The following is a 16,888-nucleotide window of genomic DNA, read 5'->3' on the forward strand; positions in this document are numbered from 1 at the left end:
CTTGTTTGTTTGTAGGCAACTGTTTGGTCTGTTGCGTTGTTGTGTGGTATTAATAGATAACACTATTTCTTTGAGAAGTAGCAGAGCATCAAGATTGTCTCAGTTTCTAAATTATGTTTGGCTTTGTATCATTGCTGGCAATTCACTGCTCATCTGCTCTGAGCCTTCAGAGGAGAATACAGTCCAGTTCAAGCAAGGCATGTCTGTTTCGGGGAGAATTGCAGTCATTTTCCTTGGAGCAGAGGAGACTGGGGGGGGGGGGGGGGGGACGTGGGCAGGGGGACATGATTGAGATGTATAAAATTATGAGTGGCATAGATAGAGGAGACAGGAAGACGCTTTTCCCCTTGGTAGAGGGATCAATAACTAGGAGGCATAGATTTAAGGTAAGGTTTAGAGGGGATGTGAAGAAAAACTTTTCACCCAAAGGATGGTGGGAGTCTGAACTCATTGCCTGAAAGGAAAGCAGAGGCACTCACAACATTTAAGAAGTATTTAGATGTGCTCTTGCAATACCAAGGCATATAAGGCTATGGGCCAAACACTGGAAAATGGGATTAGAATATTTAGGTGGTTTGATTTTGACCAGCACAGACATGATGGACTGAAGGGCCTTTTTCTGTGCTGTAGACCTATATGACTCTATGAAAGGCTTTCCTGAGTTTAAATATGTAAGAGGTGAGTTTTTATTGTGCTAAAAATCCATCCAGTCTGGAACTCACTGCCTGAAAAGGAGGTGGAGATGGAGACCCTCATAACGGGTCTACTGAAACTATCAGCGTGTGGAGAAAAGGAGAAGATCCCTAAGAAATGAAGGATGTCTAAATCATAACCATGGACAAGAATAAAGGTGACAAATCAGATTGCAACAATTAGGTGGACAGAGTGGTGAAGAAGTCATTCGGCATGCTTGGTTTCATCGGTCAGAACATTGAATACAGGAGTTGGGACGTCTTGTTGAAGTTGTACAAGACATTGGTCAGGCCACACTGGAATACTGTGTACAGTTCTGGTCACCCTATTATAGAAAGGATATTATTAAACTAGAAAGAGTGCAGAAAAGAATTACGAGGATGCTACCGGGACTTGATGGTTTGGGTTATAAGGAGAGGCTGGATAGACTGGGACTTTTTTCTCTGGAGCGTAGGAGGCTGAGGGGTGATCTTATAGAGATCTATAAAATAACAGATCAGCTGGATAGTCAATATCTTTTCCCAAAGGTAGGGGAGTCTAAAACTAGAGGGCATTGGTTTAAGCTGAGAGGGAAGAGATACAAAGGTGTCCAGAGGGGCAATTTTTTCACACAGAGGGTGGTGAGTGTCTGGAACAAGCTGCCAGAGGTAGTAGTAGAGATGGGTACAATGTTGAATTTTAGAAAGCATTTAGATAGTTACATGGGTAAAATGGATATAGAGGGCCAAATGTGGGCAATTGGGATTAGCTTAGGGGTTTAAAAAAAAGGGTGGCATGGACAAGTTGGGCCTTGCTGTAAACCTCTATGACTCTAACAACTGGAAACCCATCAGCGCCAACTGCTTTACCAAATAATATTTATTTAGCACTGTTGCTGTAACATCTTTCGTGGTGGACTGAGTATTTAGTTCATGTGTTGCTGTTTGGTGAAAAAAGCAGTGCTTCTTCACTGACTGTATTTTGTCTAGTGTACATATTGTTACAGACAAGAGAAAGAGGCAAAACTGAACTCCTTTATGTTCTCACCTCCTCTCCATAGCAGAGGTGTTTAAATTTTTGATATATGCTGTGATATGTTTCCTCAAATCCTCTGTGAGGACAATTTTCACAGCAACTCACAGCAAACTCTCTTTCAGCTTATTCAAATTTGGGAAATGGTCACAATTTTGTACACACACCCAAGCACACCATAAGAAGATAGGAAGAATGAGTTTTTAAAGCTATGGATAACTTAAAGAAAAAGCACCATCGAGGTGCACATCAGATGATGTGATTGCCAGAGTCCTGAAAGTGAGACCCAGTGAGGGTTTCTTCACTAAGAAATTACCGTTCAGCTAGCTGAAGCAGGATTTTGCAGAACTCCTTTAAGAGCTGATGGCTATGCAGCAAGATGAGCTTTGTCATCTGGACAGGTGATAGCAGGAATCTTCCAGAAAATAAGGTACAATGAAGCTTAGACTTGATGCAGACTGTTGGTTGGCCTGGAGTCCTGCTTAGATGTTTGCAGACTAGAAATTAGACAGCAGATCGAACTGTGAGTCTCAAAATATAATTTTAAAACTTTCCAAAGATCAGAAGCTTATTTCATGTGATTTTGCCCATGAATGAATCAGTTGCAAACGAATAAGCAGTTGCGATGTACCTGGTCAAATGCCATCATTTACTGTAGGAGATGGTGGTTTTTAGCGTCACTGCAGGTGTAATGAATTTTGATGGCTCTCCCTTTGTTATAGTCCAGGTTGGGGAAACAGGTTGGTTTTTGGTCACGGACTTGTTGATTGTAATGTGCCCTCATAATGAGAGGCGTGAGATTCCACAAGGGTAAGATTGAGCTTTTTGTTCTGTAAACTGCTGTTTATAGAAACTGTAGCCAACATGTGAATCAGGTAACCTGTAGCAGTCATCTTTTAGTTCAACCATGTCTACTTTTTAAATAATCTAAAGGGTAAAGTTTAATTTGATAGTTTTTGATCTCTTTCATGTCTTAGGAGATGACAAATCCAGATCATGCTCTATCTAGAGGCCCATAATTTTCTCTTATGGAAGTCATAGAGTCATAGAGGTTTACAGCATGGAAACAGGCCCTTTGGCCCAACTTGTCCATGCTGCCCTTTTTTTTAACCACTAAGCTAGTCCCAATTGCCTGCATTAGGCCCATACCCTCTATACCCATCTCACCCTTGTAACTATCTAAATGCTTTTTAAAAAACAAACTTGTACCCGCCCCTATTACTACCTCTGGCAGCTCATTCAGACACTCACCACCCTCTGTGTGAAAAAATTGCCCCTCTGGGCCGTTTTGTATCTCCCCCCTCTCTACTTAAACCTATGCCCTCTAGTTTTAGAGTCCCATACCTTTGGGAAAAGATGTTGACTGTCTACCTTATCTATGCCCCTCATTATTTTATAGACCTAGTGATAATTCCTCCCATAGTTGTGCATAGTGGAGTGGATTTGGTGACAAAGGGCCCATCACTTCTTTAAATCCTGCAAATATTTTACATACATCACAATTTTCAATGTACATCTTGATACTTCGACAGAAGTCAAAGCAGTATCCTTTCATACATCTGTAATATTCTCGGTGGATGTTAGGGATTCTTTTCCAATTTGCTGTTTATATACATTGCTAGAAGTGTTCAAATACTGCACTCTTTGCTTCAATCGCTGGGACAAAGGCAGCTTCATAAGTATTAAAGAAGTTGGCTTAATTTCTTTCCCTTACACCAAGAAAGTCTCTGGCTGTTGCATACATACATAGTATGCTGAAGTGATGGCCACTGCTCTGCTGGGCTCTGAGGTTCACCTCTTATGGATCTTTCAGCAAAAGCATCAGCTAGTTAGTGATTTCTTGAAATTCCTTTCTTATTGTTTTTTATTCATTCATGGGACATAGGCGTCGCTGGCTGGCCAGCATTTATTGCCCATCCCTAGTTGCCCTTGAGAAGGTGGTGGTGAGCTGCCTTCTTGAATCGCTGCGGTCCATGTTCTGTGGGTTGACCCACAATGCCGTTAGGGAGGGTGTTCCAGGATTTTGACTCAACGACTGTAAAGGAATGGTGATACATTTCCAAGTCAGGACGGCGAGTGGCTTGGAGGGGAACTTACAGGTGGTGGTGTTCCCATGGATCTGCTGCCCTTGTCCTTTTAGATGGAAGTGGTCGTGGGTTTGGAAGGTGCTGTCCACGGATCTTTGGTGAATTGCTGCAGTGCATCTTGTAGACAGTATACGCACTGCTGCTACTGAGCATCAGTGGTAGAGGGAGTGGATGTTTGTAGATGTGGTGCTAATCAAGCGGGCTGCTTTCCTGGATGGTGTCAAGCTTCTTGAGTGTTGTTGGAGCTGCACCCATCCAGTCAAGTGGGGAGTTTTTTTAGCACACTCCTGACTTGTGCCTTGTCGATGGTGGATATGCTTTGGTGAGTCAGGAGGTGAGTTACTCGCTACAGTATTCCTAACCTCTGACCTGCTCTTGTATCCACGGTGTTTATGTGGTGAGTCCAGTTGAGTTTCTGGTTAATGGTAACCCCAAGGATATTGACAGTGGGTGATTCAATGATGGTAACACCACTGCATGTCAAGGGGTGGTGGTTAGAGCATCGATTATTGGTTATGGTCATTGCCTGGCATTTATGTACCGCAAACGTTACCTTGTCAGCCCAAGCCTGGATATTGTCCAGATCTTGTTGCATTTGAACATGGACTGCTTCAGTATCTGAAGAGTCGTGAATGGTGCTGAACATTGTGCAATCATTGGCGAACATCCCCACTTCTGACCTTATAATGGAGGGAAGGTCATTGATGAAGCAGCTGAAGATGGTTGGGTCTAGGACACTACCCTACGGGACTCTTGCAGAGATGTCCTGGAGCTTGAAATGACTGACCCTCCACAACCACAAGCAACTTCCTATGTACCACGTATGACTCCAACCAGCGGAGTGTTTGCCCCCTGATAACCATTGATTCCTGTTTGGCTAGGGCTCCTTGATGCCACACTCGGTCAAATGCAACCTTGATGTCAAGGGCTGTCACTCTCACCTCACCTCTGGAATTTAGTTCTTTTTCCCATGCTTGAACCAAGGCTGTAATGAAGTCAGGAGCTGTGACCCTGGCGAAACTGAAACTGGGCGTCACTGAGCAGGTTATTGCTGAGCAGATGCTGCTTGATAGCACTTTGGTGATTCCTTCCATCACTTTACTGCTGATCAAGAGTAGACTGATTGAGCAGTAATTAGCCATGTTGGATTTGTTCTGCTTTTTGTGTACGGGACATACCTGGGCAATTTTCCACATTGTCGGGTACATGCCAGTGTTATAACTGTGCTGGAAGAGCTTGGCTAAGGGAGCAGCAAGTTCTATTGCCAGAATGCTATCAGGGCCCATTACCATTGCAGTATCCAGTGCCTTCAACCATTCCTTGATATTACGTGGAATGAATCAAATTGGCTGGAGACTGGCATCTGAGATGCTGGGGACCATTGGAGGAGGACGAGATGGATCATCCACTCAGCACTTCTGGCTAAAAATTGCTGCGAATGCTTCAGCCTAATCTTTTGCACTGATGTGCTGGGCTCCTCCATCATTGAGGTTGGGAATATTTGTGGAGCCTCCTCTTCCAGTGAGTTGTTTAATTGTCCACCACCATTCACAACTGGATGTGGCAGAACTGCAGCGCTTGGATCTGATCCATTAGTTGTGGGATCACTTAGTTCTGTCTATCACTTGGTGTTTTTGCCATTTGGCATGCAAGTAGTCCTGTTTGGTAGCTTCACCAGGTTGACACCTCATTTTTAAGTATGCCAGGTGCTGCTCCTGGCATGCCTTCCTGCACTTTCCATTGAACCAGGGTTGATCCCCTGGCTTGATGGTAATGGTTGAGTGGGGGATATGCCCGACCATGAGGTTGCAGATTGCGCTGGGGTACAGTTCCACTGCTGTTGACGGCCTACATCGCCTCATGGATGCCCAGTCTTGAGTCGCTAGATCTGTTCAAAATCTTTCCCATTTAGCACGGTGATAGTGCCACACAACACGATGGGGATTATTTTCAATGTGAAGGCAGGATTTTGTTTCACAAAGACTGTGCAGTGGTCACTCTTACCGATACCATCACGGACAGATGCATCTGCAGCCGGCAGATTGGTAAGGATAAAGCCAAGTATGATTTTTCCTCTTGTTGGTTCCCTCACCACCTCCTGTAGACCCAGTCTAGCAGTTATATCCTTTAGGACCCGACCAGCTCGATCAGTAGTGCTGCTGCTGTCCCGCTCTTGGTGGTGGAGATTGAAATCCCCCACCCAGAGTACATTTTGCGCCCTTGCCACCATCAGTACTTTCTCCAAGTGTTGTTCAACATGGAGGAATACTGATTCATCAGCCAAAGGAGGATGGTAGATGCTAACCAGTAAGAGGTTTTCTTGCCCATGTTTAACCTGAAGCCATGAGAGTTCCTGGGGTCCAGAGTCGATGTTAAAGACTCCCAGGCCAACTCCCTCCCGACTGTATACCACTGTGCTGCCACTCTGCTGGGTCTGCCCTGCCGGTCGGACAGGACAGATCCAGGGTTGGTAATGGTGGTGTCTGGGGTGTTATCTCTAAGGTATGATTCCGTGCGAATGACTATGTCAGGCTGTTGCTTCACTAGTCTGGGAGACAGCTCTCCCAATTTTGGCACTAGCCCACAGATGTTAGTAAGGAGGGCTTTGCAGGGCTGACAGGGCTGTTTGTTTTGCCGTTGTCTTTTCTGGTGCCTAGGTCGATGCCAAGTGGTCCGTCCAGTTTCATTTCTTTGTTGAGACTTTGTAGCGACTGATACATAAGGAGTTAGTGAGGCTTTTTTAGCACTGTTTTTACTGGGCTGTCCTGACAGTGGGCAAGCAGCCCATCTCTAACTTGAGCTTCTTGATTTCTTAGGGCAATGGCGTGGGCTAGGCAGTTGCTTCTTTTAACGGGAATGGCCATCATCTCCTGTTAGAGCTAACAGGACTTTTAAAAAAATTTTACAAATGATCTGCCTTTTTTACAATTCACAGGCAGATGAAGCTAGTACGACCTTTGCCTGTGCTGGTGAGATAAGAGTAAATGGTTAGCACATGAATCAAGCTTCTCTCCCCTGGCTAATGCACCTTATCCAGTGTCAAGAACTGGCCAAGACGACTGGCAGTACATCAGCAGCATCACAATGCTGGAGAAGATGATGTGTGCTCTGTTGCCAGTCATGAGACTCCTTATCAAAAGAGAAGCATTAAAGATGTGTACTGGAGCTCTACATTAAAAATGTATTCAAGTAAAGTTTATTTATTAGTCACAAATAGGCTTACGTTAACACTGAAATTAAGTTATTGTGAAAATCCCCTAGTCGCCACATTCGGGTGCCTGTTCGGATACACTGAGGGAGAATTTAGCATGGCCAATGCACTTAACCAGCATGTCTTTCGGACTGTGGGAGGAAACCGGAGCACCCAGTGGAAACCCACGCAGACATGGGGAGAACGGGCAGACTCCGCACAGACAGTGACCCAAGCCGGGAATCGAACCCTGGTCCCTGGCACTGTGAGGCAGCAGTGCTAACCACTGTTCGTTGATTTTCCCGAAATTAACTTGTAGGATTGGAAAAAGAGAAAAACAGTGTTGACCAACAATGAACTACTGAAGATGACGCCTCGCTACTCCTGCTGCAGTTACGATGGAGTTTACTGCTGCACTGCTTCAAATCCACAAAGCTTGATAGCTGTTCCAATCCCAAAACAAATTCCTCAGTTAAGGAACATGGAGCCAAAAATCTGTATGCTTTTAATTATAATCTTTTAATAATATTCAATTAATAATAGGACAAACTTTAAGGTTTTGTATTAGAATGTAGCATTCAGAATAAAATTAATGAGTTAACAGTGCACATAGAGACAAAGGTGTATGATTTGGTGTCGATTACTGAGACATGATTACAAGGAGACCAGGTCTGGGAGTTGAATATCCAAGGGTACTCAGGATAGACAGAAAGGAAAAGGAGATGGTGTAGCTTTGCAAGTAAATGTGCTTTCAGCTAACTGGTAAAACTTCCAAAATAAAAACAGAGAGACTTCTTTCACCTGTGCTTTTAACACTGCAGCCAAAAACGAAACTGAAAACAACTCTTGTCACATGATCGGCACACAGTTTTTTTCTATTTCTCCTCTCACCAATTACATCACCTAAGGCTGTGAGCTGCAGAGATCATGATTTTTAAAAAAATCTCTCAAAGGAAAACTAACGTTACAACATGAATTAATGATCTTTAATAAAGGATCCTCTGGGGAAGAGTGATCATTGAATGCTTGAATTTCAAATTCAGGTTGAGGGCAATAAACCTGAGCTCCACACTAGTGTTCTATGAAGTTAATCCATGGTAATTACAAAGGCATGAGGCCAGACTTGGCCTTAGTGGACTTGCTAGAAAGACTAAAAGGTAGGACAGTTGATGAACAATGGCAGACCTTTGAGGAGATATTCAATTCCTGCTAACTAAAATATATTACAGAGAGGAAGAAAGATTGCAAGAGGGCAAAATGCATCCATGGATAAGCAAGGAGGTTAAAGATAACATAAAGGCAACAACTAAGGCATATCAGATTGCAGAGGTCAGTGGCAGGATGGAGAATTGGGAAACTTTTAAAGATCGCCAAAGAGGCTATTAAAAAGTAGTAAAAAAAGTAAAGGTAAATTATGAAAGAAATTTTGTGCAAAATATAATAACAGATACCAAAAGATTCTATAAATATGTAAAAAGGAAGAGAGTAGCTAAAGTTAGCACAGGTCCCTTAGAGGACAAGGCTGGGCAGTTTTAAGGGGAACACCGAGATGGCAGAGGCACTAAATCAATATTTTGCTTGGTTTTCATGGTGGATAACTCAAACAATCCCAATAGTAATTGGTAATGCAGAGGTTGTTCAAAAGGAGGAACTTAAAACAATCCCCATCATTAGGGAAAAAGTACTCAACAATTTATTGGGACTAAAGGCAGACAAGTTCCCAGGATCTGATGCGGAAGGAAGTGGCAGCAGAGATAGTGGCGGCATTGGTTATAATATTCAAAATTCCCTGGATATTAGACTGGTTCCAGTGGATTGGAAAAGGCTAATTAACACTCCTATTCATAAAGGGAGAAAGGCAAAAAGTAGGAAACTATAGACCAGTTAATTTAACACCTATTGTTGGGAAACTGTTGGAATCCATTGTTAAGGAAACAGTAATGGGACACTTGGAAAGTCAAAACACAATCCATCAAAGTCAGCATGGTTCTACGAAGGGTAAATCATGCTTGACTAATTCGCTAGAGTTCTTCGGAGATGTAACAAGCAAAGTGGATAATGGGTGTCCAATAGATGTACCTGCCTCCCAGGGGGTGTTGCCGGGGGGGGAGTGCAGTCTGCCACCTGGGTGGGAGGTCTGCGGGGGGGTGGGGCTGGTCTGCTGGAGTGGGGGGGGGGGGGGGGGATCGCCACTGCTGGGGTGGGGGGTGGTGGGGGGGATTATCACTGCTGGGGGGAGGGTGGCTGGAGATCAGGGCATTCTGAGATGGGGGGCATTGGGGCTGGCCCAGGAATGCTTTTGGGGGTTGCGATCAGGCCGCAATCAGGCCGTGGGGAAGTCTGGGGGGGGGCAGCAGTGCAAGGGTCCCGGGCTGGCCAGCGATCGAGCTGGCCAGTAAATGGGGAGACTGACAGATCGGGGACACTGGGCATGTGCAGAGTTCGAAAACTGTCAGATTCTGGTGTGAAACGCCCCCTGAGCATTTAATGAGATTAACAATTGTGACCTCTGCATTGCGCAGAATGTGGGAGATTCAGGTCTGAAGTTGAACCGAAAAAACAGTCGTGATTTACACCAGTTTTCTCAGCAATTCAGCACTTTTGGGAGAATCGCCCCTATGGTGTGCCATCGGGTTCAGTCCTCGAGGACCAACTATTTACAATCTATATTAATGGCTTGGCTACAGGGATAGAATGTACTCGAGCCAAACTTGCAGATCACACTAAGATAGGTGAGAAAGCAAGTTGCAGTGAGAAAATAAGAAATTTTGAAATGGTGGTTAGGTGGGTGGGCCAAGATTTGGCAGATGGAATTTAATGTGGATAAATGTGAGGTTATCCACTTTGGTCAGAGGAAGGAAAAGGCAACTTATTATCTAATGGAGAGAAATGCTTCAGTGGAGAGGAATCTGGTATACTCATGTATGAATCTCAGAAAATTAGTATGCAGGTGCAGCAGGTGATAAGAAAGGCAAATGGAATTTTGGCATTTATTGCAAATGGAATAGATTATAAAACAGGAAAGTTCTGTTGCAACTGTACAGGGCATTTGTGAGACCGCATCTGGGGTCCCTTACTTGAGGAAGGATGTAAATGCATTAGAAGCAGTTCAGAGAAGATTCACTTTGATTGATTCCAAGGATGAAGGACTTGTCTTATGAAGAGAAATTGAGCTGTTAAGGCTTATATTTGCTGGAATTTAGAAAAATGAGAGGAGATCTAATTGAGGTATATAAGATGCTAAATGGGATTGGCAGGGCAGATGTAGAGTAGATGTTGGAATGAGAGGCCATCGTTTTAGGCTGAAGGGTGGCAGATTTAAAACAGAAATGAGGATAATGGGTCAAAGGGTCGTGAATCTAGGGAATTCTCTACCGCAGAGTCAGTGGACACCGGAACACTAAGCAAATTTAAAGAGGAGATAGATAAGTATTTAATGGGACGAAGGGTCATGGGGAACAGGCAGGAAAGTGGAGTTGAGGCCGAGATGAGATCAGCCATGATCATATTGATCGGCAGAGCAGGCTTGAGGGGCTGAATTGCCTATTCCTGCTCCTTGTTCTTATGTTTTTGTGCCTTCTGATGCTGCTCCATCTTTGAATGATAGGATAGTTAAAAATACAAGAATTAGGGTGAAACCTAAATATATTGGGCCGGTAGCTTGTGCAGAATGTTTTGCAAGAATCTATTTTGTAGCCCAACCATAATCCCCAGTCAGGTGAATGTGGTGAGGAGAGGGGATTCAGGCCAGAAATTTCCTGGTCCCTGGACTGGGATCAGCCAGCATGTCAGGGGAAGGAGGGTGAACCATTTTCATGGGGGGGGCGGGGGGTGATTCTCCCATCCCACTGCACTAATTTATTAGCGCAGTGGGCCGGGAGAATTCATTAGGTCAGATTAGCACGATCCGCGCTGGGCATCTGGCCCCAAGCCCCAAGTGCATCTCTCCCAGCTCCAGATTTCTGGCGCCATCAGCTCTGAGCTGGAAATGGGCGTGGAGATGCATTAGGTATGCAGGGGTGATTTTAATATAATCTAAATATGATTAGTGGGCCCGGGACTGAAGGAAGTCTCAGGCCCGCTAGCCTCTCCACCCCGGCTCGGAGTAGTTCACTCCAGCGGGGTGTAGATTAGCTCCTCACTTTCAGGGAGCTAGCGGCCCGACGCTGCTGGAGTGAAAGGGGTGCAATTGGGGCCTCCCACAGGCTCGGGCAGCGGGGGAGGGTTCCTCCTGGGCATTGGCACCCCGGCACTGCCTGAGGGGTAAAGTGCCAATGCCCAGAGGGCACCTTGGCATTGTCCATCAGGCATGGGACAGTGAAAAGGGGACGGGACATATGGGGGCAGGGCCGAGGGGGCAGGGCCTGAAGGGACTGGGCCTGATGGGGCGATTGGTGGGGGTGGGGGGGTCCCACTGCCACTCTGCAGACAGGATCGGTAGGGGAAGGAGGGAGGCTAGCAATCGGGGTGGCCTGGGGGTGTGGGGGAACGGGACTGCAGGGGGTGTGTCGGCACTGTGGGGGGAGGGAGGGGTCAGCACTGTCGGCGGGGGGGTCATGGCTGGGCCAACGATTGGGCCATGGAGGGGTGGTTGCACAGTCGGTGATGTGGGGGTCATGGGGCTGGCCAGCGATTGAGCTGGCCAGTGATTAGGAGGCTGGCAGACAGGGGTCACCGCGTATGTGCCAATCTTGGCACTGACAGATCGGCGCATGCGCAGTGGCCCACTCAGCGCTATGCTGCTGGCCTCTGCTGATTTCCAGCGGGAATCAGCCCTGCCCACTGATTTTCACAAGATTTACGCAAGTGCACTGTGCAGTGCACAGAGTGTGGGAGATTCATTTTGAAACTCCCGCTGAAAAAACCAGCGTGATTTACTCCAGTTTTTACCTGAATTCGGCACTTCGAATTTTTTTGGGAGAATCTCCCCTATGGTCTTTGAATGTGTGATCCACTTGAACCTTCAAAGAAAAACACTTCTATATTGTTAGTAACTGATCCCAATCTAAGTTTTCTGGAGATGGAGGGGCTGGAAAAGTTTGGAATAGTAGGCTTCAATAGGAATAAATGTCCACCCGTGCTGTGACAGGCACTTTAATCTTTGCTCGGAGTGGCGTGGATACACATTGGGTACATTTTACATTGTGAAGTATTCTATGACCTCTTATTGTCTGTTGTTTCCAGCAGTGGAGGTAACCAGCAGATAAAATGTGATATTTATCTAGTAAGTGGTATCTGGATGATTGGGTTCCATATCTTTTGTTAATAGTTAGTCATTTCTTTTGGTATGTCTAAGCTTTAGTGGTATAACCTTGAAATTATTATTGACAATAATAACAGCTGAACATTTAAGACACTCCTTGGCTATTTTGACAAATATGTTAATTTATTTTAAAAGTGGGTGGATGCCTGTATCAAAATGGCCATATTTGGATGTGCAAAGTATTATCTGCCAACATTGACTGGAGTAATTCTAGGTTTTCTAATTTGATATCTCGTGATCAGGCCAACTCCAGGCACATCATTGTTATGCCTCTGGCCTGCTATTATTTCAGGAAGAAAGGAATTTGAAGTTTCTGGCAAGCATTATGTTAAATTGCTAGCTTCTTGGCTTGGATAAATGCCTTAGTGGTTGTTGAAGATTGTTAATAGGGCAAAAGAGAAAAGATGTGTTCTTCAAAAATGTTCATTCAGGCTTGAACAAAATCGGATGACTGACAGGACCCTGCAATGTTACTGCAGGAAGTTTAATATATGGAATGTTCTCCCTTGTGGTTGCTATACTGTGGTCTATGGTATTTAAGCCTCTTCATACTAAATAATTCTATTGCTTTCTTTTAATTTTGTTCCTGTTTAATCTGGTCCAACATCTTATCGTCAAAGAGTCATGAGGAGGATTTTCCATGCAATCAGCTACGTGTTTCGCGGCAGCGAGGTGGCTGCCATTGGCTAGCAGTGAGGTCTTCTGGTCTTGCTATTGTTAAGGGAGTTTCCCATTGAATGCACCTCACACCTCACGGGGGAAACCCACGACAGGGGGTGTGCCATTGGCAGGACTGGAAGATCTCATCGTTATGCATGGCCATAAAGTTCCAGCCACAGAGTCACAAAAACGGCCCTTCAGCCTATTGTATCTGCACTGGCCACCAACCACCTATCCATTCTAATCCCATTTTCCAGCACTTGGTCTGTAGCCTTGTTTGTTATGGTGTTTCAAGTGCTCATCTAAATGCTTCTTGAATGTTGTGGGGGTTCCTGTCTCTACCCCTCTTTCAGGCAGTGAGTTCCAGATTCCCACCATCCTCTGGATTAGTGTTGGGCAATCTAGGCTAGTGAGTAAGCCACATGAGTGGCCCCTCTTCATCTCAATGGGCTGCAAGATTGAAATCGGCATGTTCATTAACCATGATGCTTGAATAAGATTGAATACATTTAATACAAGCTGAATATTTCATAACAAGTTATAGAAAATGCTTAATTATTCATATATTAAAAGAACTGTCATCATCTTCAAGTGGTAAAATCAAAATAACTATTTATGCTTGATTGGATACAGAGGGAACAGTCACAGTCAATGTCGTGTGCAGGCAGCATGCACCTCATTTCAAGTGCCCTTGCTTTAAGTGCACATCACTCAGTCATACTGGTAGGACAAAAGCTATTCAAATGGAATGCAGCAACCCTACAATGTAGACAACAGTCAACCAAATATCTTGTGGATTGCATTCAGAACCCAGGCTGCAGGTTGTCCATCACTGCTCTGGGTGAAAAAGTTTTTTCTCAAATCCCCCCTAAACTTCCTGCCCTTCCTTAATTCCCTGCCCCCTGGTTATTGAACCTTCTAGGGGAAAAGTATCCTATCTATGTCCCTCATAATTTTGTGCACCTCGACCATGTCCACTCTAAACCTTCTCTGTTCTAAGGAGAAAATTCCTAGCCTATCTAGCCTCTCTTTACAACTGAAAAGTTCCAGCCCAGGCAACATCCTGGTGAATCTCCTCTTTGCAAATCTCAAATGCAACCATATATTTCTCATAGTGCGGCAACCAGAACTGCACACAATACCTCCAGCTGTGACCTAGTGGGCATTTTATACAGCTCCATCATAACCTCTTATGTTCTATGCCTTGGCTAATAAAGGCAAGTATCCCATATGCCTTCTTAACCATCTTATCTTCCTGTCCTGCTGTGTGATAACCCCCATGAGGTCCATGATTGTTTGATCTCCCTGTGAGGCTTATTGCGTATGAGTTCTGTTGGAAACAGGCAGTGGCCTTCCCAGCTTGAACACTTTAGCTGAGCCTTTTATAAGTCAAGTCCAAGACTGAACATGCTGAACTGCAGTCCCAGGCAGGGGCTAATGTGTGTACACCACGGTGGTGCTTTTACTTTGCATTTCATAATAAACTGTGTTCCTTTCCAGTCGAGTTTCCTGAATCATTACGTGCTGCCTTCAGGGATCTATGAACATGCAACCCATGGTTCCTCTGATCATCTGTACATCCTTGTATCCTACTGTTCATTGTGTATTCTCTCTCCTTGTTAGTCCTCCTACTATGTGCACTATCATAGTTTATAAGAATGTTATTCAAGTCACGTAGCTATCTGTTTTGTTGCTTATAATATTATCCTTGATGATCATTTATTTTTCTGCACAAATAGTTGTTTCTGAGATCAATTTGCAGATTTTCTCAGGATTTAACCCAGTCTCCATGTGTGATCATGTTGTGACCTCACATCCCTCATTTCGACTTCTCTTCACACTCTCCAAACTTTTGAGTTGAAGGGCTCTGCGCTATAGCTAAAATTGTGCCTCCCTTTGGGAGAGGTCAGCTGTGCTTTGGGAGAGATCAGGTGCCCTTTGGAATTGTTAAAATTAGACATAATGTATATAAAAGTGGAAACCTCTGTGGAACTGTGATGCGCGACAATAAGCACATGGAACCAAGGCTTCGGTATTGAAGGCTTTAATAGAGTAACAATGGAACTACTAACACGAATACACCAGTTCAGACTGAAGGGGTCCTGCCGGAGCAGGGGGTCTTATACCTCGCCACCGGAGGCGGGACCCCACTGGAATGTGCCATGATAACTCTTATAACAGGTAAACACCCTAACCCAACAACATTGTACAACCCCCACAGTAACAACACCCTAGCCCAACAGTAACATAGTAACAACCCCCAGTGGTGAACCAACGATGGTTCACCACATTCACCCCTCCTTTAAGAACAAAAGGTGGCGGGGTGCACGAAAAACAGGTCATATAAACAGACAAATCACAGGATTCACAAGTCCAGACGGTCTGGAGGACCGCACCGACGCTGCGATCTCCTCAACACCGGTTGCGAAACCGGAGCAGGTGCTTGTGGTGGCGCTCTTTCCAAAGCAACGTCTGGCTGTCCCCTCAAGGACTCCCGGGCCGGCCGGCCCCGGTGAGGCGATGGTGCAGGGGATCCTGGAACGTTTGGTGGTAGTGGTGGTGGTGATGATGGTGGCGCCGATCTCCGAGTCTCAGGCAAGCTGTACCGGTGCTGACCGCGCCACGTCTGGGGAAGTAATGAGGAGTAGTGGATTCGTGACTGGGGGAATAGGAGCGACAGGAGTTGCTACGTCCCCTGCGGGCGCCAGGTCTCTAATGGAGACAGTGTCCTCTCACCCGTCAGGATATGCCACATAGGCATACTGAGGGTTGGCGTGGAGGAGTTGGACTGGTTCGACCAAGGGGTCGGACTTGCGAGCCCTCACATGTCGCCGCAGAAGGACGGGTCCTGGGTACGTCAACCAGGCTGGCAATGAGGTTCCCGAGGACGACTTCCGAGGGAATGAGAACATCCTCTCGTGGGGAGTAGCATTGGTTGCCGTACACAGGAGGGAGTGGATAGAATGGAGCGCATTTGGAAGGACCTCCTGCCAACGGGAGACTGGAAGGCCCCTGGATTTCAGTGCCAGTAGGACAGCCTCCCAGACTGTAGCATTCTCCCTTTCCACCTGTCCGTTACCCCTAGGGTTGTAGCTCGTGGTTCTACTAGAGGCAATCCCGAATGAGAGCAGGAATTGCCTCAAGTCGTTGCTCATGAACGACGAGCCCCTGTCGCTATGAATGTAGCAGGGGTACCCGAACAGGGTAAAAAGTTCACTGAAAACCTTGATGACGGTGGCAGTCGACGTGTCCGCACAGGGGACAACAAACGGAAACCGGGAATACTCGTCTATTATGTTGAGGAAATAGACATTCCGGTCCGTTGAGGGAAGGGGGCCCTTAAAATCCACACTCAGCCTCTCAAAAGGGCGAGTGGCCTTGACCAATTGTGCCCGGTCTGGTCGATAAAAGTGTGGTTTGCATTCTGCGCAAATCCGACAGCTTCTAGTCACTGACCTGACATCCTCCACCGAGTAAGGCAGGTTGCGGGCTTTGACGAAGTGGTAGAGTCTGGTGACTCCAGGATGACACAGATCATTGTGGAGAGCCTTCAAGCGGTCCTCCTGCATGATGGCGCATGTTCCGCGCGAGAGGGCATCCGAGGGCTCATTGAGCTTCCCTGGACGATACATAATATCGTAATTATAGGTGGAGAGCTCAATTCTCCACCGCAAGATCTTATCGTTCTTGATCTTGCCCCTCTGCGTGTTACTGAACATAAACGCCACGGATCGTTGATCCGTGATCAGGGTGAACCGCTTCCCTGCCAGGTAATGGCGCCAGTGTCTGACTGCCTCCACAATGGCCTGAGCCTCCTTCTCCACCGCTGAGTGCCGAATTTCTGGGCCTTGAAGGGTGCGGGAAAAGAACGCGACGGGCCTGCCTGCCTGGTTTAGTGTGGCGGCTAGGGCGAAGTCAGATGCATCACTCTCCACCTGGAAAGGAATGGATTCATCCACCGCGTGCATCGTGGCTTTCGAGATG

This window comes from Mustelus asterias, chromosome 7 (genome assembly GCF_964213995.1).
Source record: "Mustelus asterias chromosome 7, sMusAst1.hap1.1, whole genome shotgun sequence".
Classification (NCBI taxonomy): domain Eukaryota; kingdom Metazoa; phylum Chordata; class Chondrichthyes; order Carcharhiniformes; family Triakidae; genus Mustelus; species Mustelus asterias.